The 12757-nt window shown below is 42.8% G+C and overlaps 1 protein-coding gene and 1 long non-coding RNA gene across 6 annotated transcripts in view; one reads left to right on the forward strand and one right to left on the reverse strand.

Moving 5' to 3' along the window:
- The window catches only part of ARL6 (ARF like GTPase 6), a 955202-nt gene that overhangs the window by 939987 nt on the left and 2458 nt on the right, over positions 1 to 12757 (forward strand). The gene's annotated exons all lie outside the window — the stretch shown is intronic.
- LOC146867125 (uncharacterized) overlaps positions 1 to 12757 on the reverse strand; it is a 68952-nt gene that overhangs the window by 10794 nt on the left and 45401 nt on the right. For both annotated transcript variants that reach the window (XR_014961081.1, XR_014961080.1), the window contains one exon: positions 5039 to 5281. This is a non-coding gene — a long non-coding RNA (uncharacterized LOC146867125). The remainder of the gene's footprint in view (positions 1 to 5038; positions 5282 to 12757) is intronic.

The following is a 12757-nucleotide window of genomic DNA, read 5'->3' on the forward strand; positions in this document are numbered from 1 at the left end:
TATACTCCTGGTATTTTCTAGTTCAAAAACGGGGAGTAGTCAAAGAGTACAGACCCATTCTCGACCTGCGTCTGCTCAACTGATTTGTCAAGAAGGAAAAGTTCAGAATGCTAGCCCTGCATCAAATCTTCCCGCATCTTCACCAGGGAGACTGGATGTGTGCCATCGACCTACAGGATGCCTATTTCCATATTCCTGTCTCAGTGAAACATCGAAAATTCCTCAGGTTTCAGACCTCTCGTCAGCACTACCAGTACAGAGTTCTGCCATTTGGCCTCAAATCCGCCCCACAGACATTCTCCAAGTGTATGGCGGTGGTAGCTGCCTTCCTCCGCAAACGGAAGATATTCGTCTATCCCTATCTAGACGACTGGCTCCTGAAGAGTTCCACTCCTGTTCGACTCCAGAGCCATCTCTCGTTCTGCCTCAATCTGCTACAGTCGCTGGGATTACAAGTCAACTACAAAAAGTCGGTCCTCAATCCCACTCAGCGGATTCACTACCTGGGCGCCTCTCTGGACTCCGCAAAGGCAAGCACGTGTCCTTCGGAGGAGAGGTTATTATCCATGCTTCAGAAATGCCACACACTTCTCGACACTGCATTCCCCACATCCAGGCAAGTATCGTCACTTCTGGGGTTGATGGCTTTGTGCATTTACATTGTACCCAATGCACGTCTTCACATGCGTCCTCTACAACAAGAGCTAGAGGATCAGTGGTTGCAGAGGTCCGGTCGCTGGGAAGATCTGATCTCTCTTCACCAAGCCGCCAAAGACTCCATCAGATGGTGGATGAAACGCTCCCATCTGCTTCACGGCGTCCCCTTCCATCAGACGCCTCCGACACAGACAGTGGTCACAGATGCCTCCATGCAGGGCTGGGGTGCTCATATGGACCAGCTTCAGGTACAAGGTCTCTGGTCCTATACCGAAAAGAGTTATCACATAAACTTCTTGGAGCTACGAGCAGTCCATCTGGCTCTCAAATCCCTGTAGCCGTCTCTCCAAACCAGCCACGTTCAGATTCAGACAGACAACACAAAAACTATGTTCTATCTGAACAAGCAAGGAGGCACCAGATCACGAGTCCTATCTCTGGAAGCTCAGTCCATTTGGCGATGGCTACTGGCGAGAGGCCTTTTGATCATCGCTGTTCACCTGCCAGGGACCCTGAACGTGCAGGCAGACGACCTCAGCAGTGACTTCGTCGAAGCGCACGACTGGGTGCTCAACGAAGACGTCGCCCAAGAGGTCTTCCGGCAGTGGGGAGTACCGGACATCGACCTTTTCGCAGACGTGGCAAATAAAAAATGCCCCGTCTTCGCCTCCAGCTTCCCCCAACAGGGATCTCAGGGGAACGCACTTTTGATCAGCTGGTCGCGGACATTGCTGTACGCTTTCCCTCCTCTCCCTCTCATACTAGCGGTGATACAGAAATTCTACAGGACCAGAACGCGGATGATCCTTATAGCTCCGGAGTGGCCCCGCCAGTGGTGGTACCCGGATCTACTCCAGCTGTCAGAGGTGCCACACCGGAGATTGCCTTGCCTGCCGAACTTACTGACCAAGAGCCAGGGGAGAGTGTTCCATCCCAACCTCCCCTCTCTTCGCTTGACTGCATGGCTCCTGAACTCATCCAGTACGGACATTTAGATCTTCCGGCGGACTGTATGAACATTCTTCGAGAAGCAAAAAGGCCCTCCACTAGGAAGTCTTATGCCTTCAAGTGGAAGAGGTTCTACATTTGGTGTCGAGATAACGCCCTTGATCCAATCCAGGGTCAAGAACAGGTTATTCTCCCCTACCTATTACACTTAGCAAAGTCTGGTTTGAAGTTTACATCTATCAGAGTCCACTTAGCTGCTATCGCAGCTTATAGAAAATCTCCTACCCAGGCCTCATTCTTCCAGATGCCGGTAGTCAAAGATTTCCTAGAAGGGCTTAAGAAAGTATTTCCACCCGTGAGGTCTCCTTCCCCTCCCTGGGAACTCAACATTGTTTTCTCTAAGTTGATGGGAGCTCCTTTCGAGCCTATTCATAAGGCATCCTTGCAGCATCTGACCTGGAAGGCTGCCTTCTTAGTAGCCATCACTTCTGCCCACAGGGTAAGTGAAATTCAGGCCCTCTGCTGCAAGGAACCTTACACTGTGTTCCATACCAATAGAGTGGTGCTACGTACTCATCCGAGCTTCCTGCCCAAGGTGGTCTCGGATTTCCACATTAATCAGGTTATCACGCTGCCCACTTTCTTTCCTCAGCCAACCACTCCCCCGGAGAGAGCTTTACATTCTCTAGACCTCTGGAGGGTATTGAAATTGTATCTTGCTAAAACCCTTTCGCTTAGAAAGTCTGACAGGCTCTTTGTCAATTACGGTCCAACAAATACCGGGGCTGGCTGCCTCCAAGAGGTCTATTTCTAGATGGATTGTTTCATGTATAGCCTTGTCTTATCAACTGTCTCACAAGGTTCTACAGGTTAGACCAAGAGCACACTCTACTAGAGGGAAAGCGCCTACTGTAGCTCTCCTTCGCAACGTTCCCATGTCTGAAATTTGCAAAGCGGCTACATGGCGATCCATACATACCTTTACACGCCATTATTGCCTAGATTCAGACGCACAGGCCGACGCCCAGGTGGGGAAGGCCTCTGAGAAATTTGTTTGCATAACTGCTATGCTAATGTGATGTTAATGCATGTTCTAGATGCTATATTGCCCACATCCCCGGACGAGCATTTCTCCTCAAGTTATTGTTTATTGATTGCAGATCTACTCAGGTGCGAGTGCACCGTCAAAAAGAACTGACCTAACTGTCACCTGTGGTGCATCATGGGAGTAAGGGGTCTCCTGCAGGTCTTAATGGCACGGTCCCCCTACTCTAATGCCTTAAAGGCAAGGTGTCAGTTTTCTTTGTTTTCTTGATACTCTACTGCAGCCTACTGGCAAATGCCTGCAATTACAAGTTTGCTTTATGGCAATAAAGCATTGTTGTGTGACATTTGGCTTAGTGCTTCCTTTTTTCCTTATGGGTTAGGGGGTACTACAATGCAAACCTATGTATTTTCAGCATTGCCATGTTTGATATATTTTAGGCTGCATGTATATGTTTTCACATATGTATATATATGTATTTTCTATATGCTCCGGGATCCCGCACGTGGGCGGGGATTATTCATAGATTATGACTTTGATGAGTATACCCCTGGATGAGAACTAGGATTACAGGTAAGTAACTAATCCTTCCTTTCCTTTTTTTTCTCTGTATAAAACGTGTCATTCCCTACATATTTCGTACATGAAGGGATCTTACTTCAGCTGGAGGGAAACTTTGTCCTAACTCTATCATACCCTCTGCGCAAAATCGACACCCAGACCTTGTTGTACTACTGGGAAACACCTGCTCTCCTTTTAACTGTTCTCTAAAAGCACTTTGTTCCTCTAATCTTCTTCTATTTATTTCAGCATTTCTGTTCTCAGCCTCTTGCCACAATTCCATGCGTTCCTGGTCAAGAACTCTTCTAGTTTCACTCTCCACTGAGTTTATTTCTTCCACATCCTCTCCTGTCACATTCTTGATTTCTAGATCATATCCTATGTCCCTTACAACTGGCTTTGCATCTGGTTTAAATTATATGGAATTACATATATTTGAACAGTCATCAGCAATAACGCTTAATCTCTTAATTGTATTCTGTATTCCCTTTACAGTGGTGGTCATAGCACGATAACGCTTATCCTCTTCCTGATATATTTTTGATCGTGCCCCTAAATCAAACTTCACCTGTGGGGTGCTAGTATAATATCCATTTCCCTCACTTGAGTTTTGAGGAATCTTGCTAGCCCATTCTAATATATATTTTGACTTTTGTTCCAGCAATTTTCCATTGTTGTCTTAATTTTACTGAAATGTCTCCTGTTAAGGACACTGTTCCCTCATATACTTTTTCAGGTTTAAGAGGGTCTTTATTAATTGTTTGAGCAAAATCAACCTCCCCCATTTTCAATAAGTCATCAACCTTTGGTGTAACTTTGTTTATGTCGGTCAAAGGAATTAATATCGGATCTTTATAGCCTAAAGCTGGAACATCAGTGTCCACTGAGTCTATTGAGGTAGTGGATTCCTTATCTTCCACTGACAATGATGGATACATACCCTGACGGCATAAGGGCCCTTTAATTATCTCAGAATATGTCGGGGTGGTGCTGTGGCTTCTACATGGGAATCCTGACTGAATATCTTCCACATGTCCAATGATGCTAATCTTTTTGTTCTCTTATCTCCTTTATATGCTCCTAAGATATATAATATTACATGAGCTATCACTGTATTATCAAAAGAGCCATCTGGTGGCCATGGAACCAGGGAAGTCTCTGTGCCTTCTGCCCATTCCTGACAATGTCTTTTTATTCTGTCAGTGTCCAGGAAATGTGGAAATCATGAGGCCTAAAGGAGTCCCTTTGTCTCCCTGCCTCCCCTTGGAAGATTTCTTAAAGAAAGGCATGACCTCACAATTTTCCTTTTAATCTACCTAAAAACTTTTACTATTCTTAAAGGCTACTGTCCTAATGTAGTTCACACTAAAAATACAGTTGGTACCTCTGATCATGCAAGAGAACTCATAATCTATTACACATGATATAACAATCACAAATCTACATTATATTTATATATACATATATATTTAGAAAAACAACTCACATAACATATAAATACAAAATGTCAACTTTTCCTCTTTTCTCTGATATTTTCCTAATTCAGACTGTCAGGATAAACCTCTTGGATAATTCCTATTTCTCTAATAATTCCCAAAGGGAAAGGAAAACAGTCTGCCAAGTTTAACTAAATAAACCTCTATTTCTCTGACGATTCCTCAACAAAAGGTCTGTCAGGATCAACAAAACACATTTAATTCTCTCTCTCTCTCTTCCTCTCTGACGATTCCTAAACAAAGGTCTGCCAGGATTAACTAAATACACATCTCCGTTTGTAACAGTTGTGGATCAATACACAAGGATTCGACAATCGCCCTTTTTTCCTACCTTATCTGGACGCTGCAGACGTCCCCCAGACCGTAACCCCATAGGTCCAAAAAAACAGATCTTTCGTATCAACGGGCGTCTGTCATCCTCCTCAAATTGTGAACTACTAAATTAGTTGTCCGAAGGGGCCCCGAAGGGGAACCTCCCCAGCGGCAGGCAGGAGCAAAGGGAATCTCTTGGCTGGCTCTGCCACGATGTCGGGAAAAAATCCTTTAAGCAGTGCAAATCATTTAATCACCACATCTGCAACCAAAGGGAGTACAAAAAGGTTTATTGTACATGCCAGGCTAATTCAGCTGGGAGAGTGATGTGCTATGAGCAAAGCACAAGTCAGTCTCAACTAACATACACTTCGGGTCTACTTCTTATAATACTAATTTTGGCCTAGATCCATATTTAATACAATGTTCACAATAGAAAAAGCTTCCTGCTTTTCCGTTATGTCCCACCCAGATTACATACATTTATTTAAAGAACAGCTCTTTCCTGTTGTTTGTGACTTCTCATGCCAAACTAGCAGACTACAATGGAAAACATTCTTGCTGCTCTGAATTTCCTGTTACATATCCTAGGCAGGACGATCTCAGCTCGAATACAATCAAGAAGAAAAAACACTTAAACCAAACCGCATTGAGACCTTTTTTTGAAACCAGGCTGTAGGTTATTTCCAGATACAATTGTACAACTTTAACATGCACGTTTAAACAGCATGATACTGTTTTTCTGTCTTTACATAATATTTCACAGTGTGTGGGCACGTGACAGATAAAACTGAATAATTAGGTCCTAAATCTAAATTAGGGTTTTGATTCCTTTCAAGACCATGGTAAGGCTCTGACTATGGTTTCCAAAGCGCAGCATCATCTTTTCATGGTGTCAGTGAGTCTGTATGAGTGTTTTTAATATTGTTCCCTATCTGGTTCACCATACATATATACTGTGCCACCCTGAAGACACTTATGAGGGCGCCTGTCCTGCTTGATAGTCAATGAGAGTTGTCCCAGACTCTGAGGGACTACCTTCTTGAACTTTCCCACAGATTCCCTCATTTGTATCTTTGTGTTCGTCAATGGCCTTTAGCAGGTATGCACCACTAGAACTTTAGCTGTACAGCTGTGCAGCTGGTCTGCCCTGACTTCATGATGATTTTCTGAAATTATGTTCAACCTGTTATTAATCATTGGAGCCTCGCTCTTGGTTACTATGAGACTCTCTTGTTTCAAGACGAAGTGAGTTTGCTTGATGAACTCAACCTACTTATGCTAAGGTTTGTAATAGATTTTATTGCTCTTCACTTCCTTTCTGTGCTACCTGTTCACTCTTTACAGAGTTGATATCGTCCTTGCTGTGTTTCTATCTCAACTTGAATTTAGCCAAGAACCAAAATTAAGGCTCACTCCTCTCACCCAGTGTTTCATATAGTGCATCGGGCAGAGTGGAGTGGTGACAGTGCTCCAGCCTGATGACACAATGGCGTGTGACTACGTGCGCCATGCCGTCTCACTCCCCGTAGTTGGCAGTAAAGTAATTGTTCTTGAATCATTTAATCCCTTGCACAAGACAATCCTTAAAGGTTCTGAAATCTCATATAGGGATTATATTGCCTAGTTTGGTACCTAGTACTTAACCATTTACTAAAGGATCCTTCATCTGGTACCAGTTTCATAACCATGTTCTGGTACAGTGGTGCAAAAAGACACTCTGAGTAAGGGAAGTAATCCGTATAATAATCGCACAACTATGCATTTTGCTTGGTCCCTTTGATCAATGTCCTGTGGGTAGAAGAGACTGTGAGGGCCAAAACCTATTTTCAGGTTATTAGAATTCACTTAGCTCAGCCTCAGCAGGGCTGCTTGGAAATATTTATAGATTTACAGGTTCGCCAGTCCATCATTATTTTAGCTAATATCATTCATTAAACAATAAATCGCACAATCCAGAAACGTATATCATAGGTCTAACCAAAGAGTTATCACTGTAAAAATCGGCGCCTGATGCCAACAAGAAATGTAACCACTTTTATCATTAGCAAAGACAAGTGTGATCCAAATATTCTGGTCAAACAAAAGATCACTGTAGTGAAAGATTGGAGAAAGGTAGGAGCAAGAAAATAAGGGAATAAAGCAAAGCTATGATGAAATTATAAAAAAATAACAACAGCGTCCAGAGAAAGAGAAGGAAGGAAAACAGGGTTATCTGGAAATAGGACAGAACGTAGAAGGTAACACGAGGAGCCGCAGAACATTCCCAGCTGCTTGCATGAAAATAATGAAAGCTCCAATAAAATCCCAATAGAAGAATTGAGCAGTATACATTGAAATGAACCACAACTCTTAATTGCAAAGTTATTTTGCCATCCTGAGCAGGATGCCTCATTTTAAAACCCCTCTAAAGAAGACTTGGTTGAGTCTGCTGACAAGTCTAATTGGCTCTCACCATCTGAATCCTCGATGGGTATGAAAGGGAGGAAGCAATGTCCATAAATGTCAGTTCCTTCCACTGAGCTTGTAGCTCTTTTCTTTTTGGATTGAGTTGTAGGGCAAAGGTCAGAAAGAGGAGGCTTTGCATGCCAGCTACCCAGAGATTCTACATCAGCAGGGGCGTGTTTTCCCAATTAGAATCCAGTGAACGTATCTGAGGGTCTCAATATTATGACCCCTTCCTTCACCAATCTGTGGATTTGGCCTCCTGGTAGTTTTGAGCAGGTGACTGCCTTGATATTCAGATGGGGACAGGTAACTTCGTGAAGAATGCCTCTATCTCTCCCAGTATAGAGGATTTAGGATCAGTTGACAGATATCCTAAGAGCCTAACGTGGTTTAAGCACTTTGTTCTCTGGAAACTCCACTCCGGTGTCCAAATTCAACAAGGACCCCAAAATAAAAGAGCCAAATACTCTTGGGTCTTCAGCTGTTCCTCCACCATTACTCCTATTGCACTCTTCTGCTGTTCTAGAGGGTAGTTGAAGGAATTGTACGCTATTTTTCTAATTTGTTCGACCACAATGGAAATTGGGCGTATTTAACATCTACTGGAAATATTGGGATATTATTTGACAAGTTACTCTTGTAAACGATTGGGCAAATATTTTGGAAATATAAAATTGTTCTCAAGAGGAGAAATATTTTAGTCTTCTCTGCTCATTGTTCACACCTTTAGTAATGGTTTTGTTGGAATGGGTCATTTAAAAATATTTTAGTGATACAAGGCAGAAGTGTCACTTGATTAAATATGTATATTTTTTTAATTCGTAAGCAAGTGTTGTTTTTTGCTCCTACACACACATTTTAGGTTGCTGCCTACCAGACAGCACAGCTGTGTGTTATGCGAAAGATGTCTTGGGGAGTTTCATTAAGTTGACCTGGGAATTCATTCCGCTCGTTGCTTGCTATTGGCTTTGTGGTTTGTAACTCACATTTTCTGGCTTTCCATTTGCTGCCTTTATCTACTTTCGGCTCCCCAGCTCAAGTTTGTACCTCCCCATGCCAAAGCTGTGTTTACAGTATTCATTCTTACTCTAACTTGTTTTCTGTAATTAACAGGCCTGTAAACCTTATTCCTATCTAGTCATATTTGCTGGGCATTCAAAGACCGAGGTCAAATGTCAAGCTGTCTCTTCAAGGGAGCCTGGTGTTTATTTTGTTTTAGGCTGACTTCAAGGTGAGAGCATTTACAGGAAAGACGAATGCAGCGTACTTTCTCCATTGAGCCTGCTTGTGCCCTGTTTTTAAATGTATTTTATTTTAGACATAGCCATCTCAAATGTTTATCTTCTTTCGCTGCACAAATCATTTGCTTTCATTCGTGGGGCATGAAGTTCACTATTGGCATTGTCAGGGTAGTTGGAATCATGACCTCTTCAAAAATCATGTTTGCAAACTATTACTTGCAAATAAAAACATGCACTAATTTAGTCTGATGTACTAGTACTCCTAAGATGAAACAGTTCTGCATGTGAATGAAATACATTTTTTGATTTTTTTGCATAGACTTTCTCATATTTAACACGTTTTTGCAAAATTCCTCTTCTTTCGTGAGTCAGTTTAATTTGTGAAACTGTCTTTTTAGGAACAAAGTACAAAACCGCATTCCAGTCTCAGGTTCAGCCTAACATATGGTGATCTTGGGCGATTTACACTGTTTGGTTTTCACTTTGATGTGTAAAGCATATGCTTTATTTATGAAATCTGTGGCAACTCGTTTTGGAGAGTTGGATACGTTTAAAGACTCTTTTTATGAAAGCTTTTCTGTTTATATCCAGCTATACAATAATTATGTATTCCGTCTGCAACTGAGCCTTTTTTGGAACACGCATATTACTGGATATAAGCGGTTACCTCATTTGTCGTTGCAGGCATTAGTGTCATGATTTGAATGATGCAGCAGGTGCAGTGGCACAGGAGTCAAAATGTCAAGGACCCCAACTGAACACCAATTTTTGCTATATTTATACTAATAAACAATCAGTCAAGTGCAATTACCTGTAGGCACTAGGGTCATGATTTGAATGGTGCAGCAGGTGCAGTGGCACAGGGGGCAAAAGCTCTTGGAAACCCACTGAACACCGATTATTGCTAAATTTTGCTACTAAACAAGCATTCAGAAGTGAAGTTACCTTGCGGGCACTAGGGTTATGATTTGAATGTCGCTGAAGGTGCCGTGACACAAGTTCCAAAAGTTCTAGGAAGCCTACTGAACACTGATTATTGCTATATTTTACTACTAAATAAGCAGTCACAAGTGCTGTTACCTTGCAGGCAGTTGGACCATGATTTGAATGGTGCAGCTGGTGCAGTGGCTGAAATTCCCTTAACGCCCATTATTGCTTAATTTTACTACTAAACTAGCAGTCAAGTGCAATTACCTTGCAGGTACTAGGGGTCATAATTTGAATGGTGCAGTGGCACAGGGGCCAAAAGCTCTAGGATACCCGCCGAACACCGGTTATTGCTGTACTTTACTATGAAACTAACAGTCACAAATGTAATTACCTTACAGGAAGTAAGGTCATGATTTGAATGGTGCAGCAGGTGCAGTGGCACAGGTGCCAAAAGGTCTAGGAAACCCCCCTGACACCCAATATTGCGTCATTTTACTGCTAAGCAAGCAGTCAAAGTGCAATTACCTTGCAGGTACTAGGGTCATGATTTGAATGGTGCAGTGGCACAGGGGCCAAAAGCTCTATGAAACCCACTGAACACCGATTATTGCTATATTTTACTACTAAACAAGCTGTCACAAGCGCAGTTAATTTTCATACACTAGGGTTATGGTCTGAATGTTGCAGAATGTGCAGTGGCACAGGGGGCCAAAAAGTCCAGGAACCACTGATTATTGCTATATTTTACTACTAAACAAGCAATCAAGTTCAATTACCTTGCAGGCACTAGGATGATTATTTCAATGGAGCAGTGGCACTGGGGCCAAAAGCTCTACGAAACACACTGAACACCGATTATAGCTATATTTTACTACTAAACAAGCAGTCACAAGTGCAATTACCTTGCAGGCACTAGGGTCATGATTTAAGTAGAGGGTATCCTGAGGGGTTTTAAGGGTTCTAGCTTCCGACCAGTATCTGCAGCCATCCAAATCTTCAACCTACAAGCTACAGATGGGCCTTGTACGGGGGAGAACTGTGGGGACATGAGTGGACTACCACATTGGAGGTGAGCGAGAACCAATTTTTGCAATCTTTGGTAAACCTTCCAACTCGTACCCCACTCCTGCCAATGTGTAGGCCACAGGTCCATCGCTTATAAAGTAGCCCTCAAACCTCTGCTCTACTGGAGATGGCTATGGGCTTCAGCGGACCTTGCACTGTATCCGGCTGGTCTGGAGGCGCTGCTTAGGCAGTCTGGAGTTTCTAGGATTCCCTTGTTAGTGCACATTAAGACTTACTTGGCAAAATTGGGATGCAAACATTTGTGGACTAACCCGGGAGCCATTTCTGGTGTGCCCAAGGAAGCACTTAAGGGGATTTACTGGAGATACATGGATGGAGAATTGAGTAGGAACAGGAGTTCGGGTCCTCTGACACTAGCTTTCCTAGAATTCAAAGATTCTTACCTTATGGAGGAATATATGGATTCCATCGAACCCCTTTGGCAAAAACCTTGTACATAAAATGTCGATTTGGAACCCTACTGTTGCGTCCCTTTACTACTAAATGAGGGCGACATGATACTAACCAAAACATGTCTTGCCCTCAGATCAAGAAATGTATTAATCACATATTGTTCTTCTGCAATCATTATTACAATCATAGGAAGAAGTGGTTACTGCTGCTATGTCTGAGCATGGGGATCAGGGATTTTAGGGTTGTTTCAAGAATCCTCAGATCAAATACATCACCCAATTGTGTTTGCTCTGTCTCGCTTCTTAATGGGAGTATGGAGAATCAGACAGGGCAGTGTCTCTTTTTATCTTTACTTTCATCCATTTGTGACATGGCTAAAAAACATTGGCAAAGCCAAGTAGATCTCGCTTAGGCTTTTCCAATGCTTGTTTAACTTGTTTTAAAGCAGCAGATGTAGGTTAGAGTTTTATATTATGATGATTTCATTAATACTTAATAAAAAAAATTACTTAAGGTTGTAGCTTGCCCCATTGCATGTCCTATATCTAGTATTTTCTGTACGAATGCTTACTAAAGGTAAAAGCACAGTCCTGGGCACACGTAATAGGGTTGTGACACTTGTTGAAATGTTTCATACTTTACGAATGTCTATGGTCCACACCAGAATGCTATACACAAGTCTATAATATTGCAGCAAAAAAAAAAAAAACAACCAGCCGACACGTGTTTCGTCACCCTAGGGCAGTAACCCGTGACTCTTCAGGGCTGTGTGGCGGTTCAAAAGACTATTGCAGTGTCGCGAGGCCGGTGATGATTCCAACCCGGAAGGGGGAGTTTGATGAGGACCAAAACAACGGGGTCCACGTCAGAGTTCTTGGTTGGAGAGGGAGGAGACCCGATATGGCAATCAACTCTGGAGTATGTGTAAAAACGGCGGGTTGGCCACTAATTACGTGCAGTCCTCAAAAGTAGTGTAACTTGGCCTGTAGCGACGTGTAGAGGCAGCGGTTGGGGATATGAACATAATGTGACCGTAGGGACTGTGCTCAAGTCAATCCAGTGTCTCCGGGAGAGTGTTCGGCGGGTGCGCCGTTCTAGCGAGGTATTCTCAATAGTATCTGGTGGTCTGGGAGGAGATACTGGTTCCGTCTGGTATTATCCTCGTATCTCCAACCGCTGTCTCTACACGTCACTACAGGCCAAGTTACACTACTTTTGAGGACTGCACGTAATTAGTGGCCAACACCTCCAGACATCTGCATCGACGTTTACTTTTGCAAGCGTGGAGTTGAACAATAAAGAAGACTTTCTTTCGAACTCTTTTTGATTTTAGTGGAGCAGTGTTATTACAGATGTAAGTTACTGGTCCAGCAAAGTCATTGAATTTAATAAGGGGTTTCTCAATGTTTATTTGTTGAATTGCCTTCCTTTTAATAATCAGGTATGTTACTGTTTCTCAGTTCTTGTGATCAGTTGCTAAAATGAGTTGCAGTGAATGCTCGCAGCGTGTAACCAAAGCTTTTCCCTGTTATATGTGCAATGCGCTATGCTTGTTAGAAACATGAAGTATAAATCTTGAGGTAAAAAAACATGAGGTTCGCTAAAGATTTCCATTGCAGATTTTGCAGTCTGATGTGATG

The sequence above is a fragment of the Triturus cristatus genome, chromosome 1_2 (genome assembly GCF_964204655.1).
Source record: "Triturus cristatus chromosome 1_2, aTriCri1.1, whole genome shotgun sequence".
Classification (NCBI taxonomy): domain Eukaryota; kingdom Metazoa; phylum Chordata; class Amphibia; order Caudata; family Salamandridae; genus Triturus; species Triturus cristatus.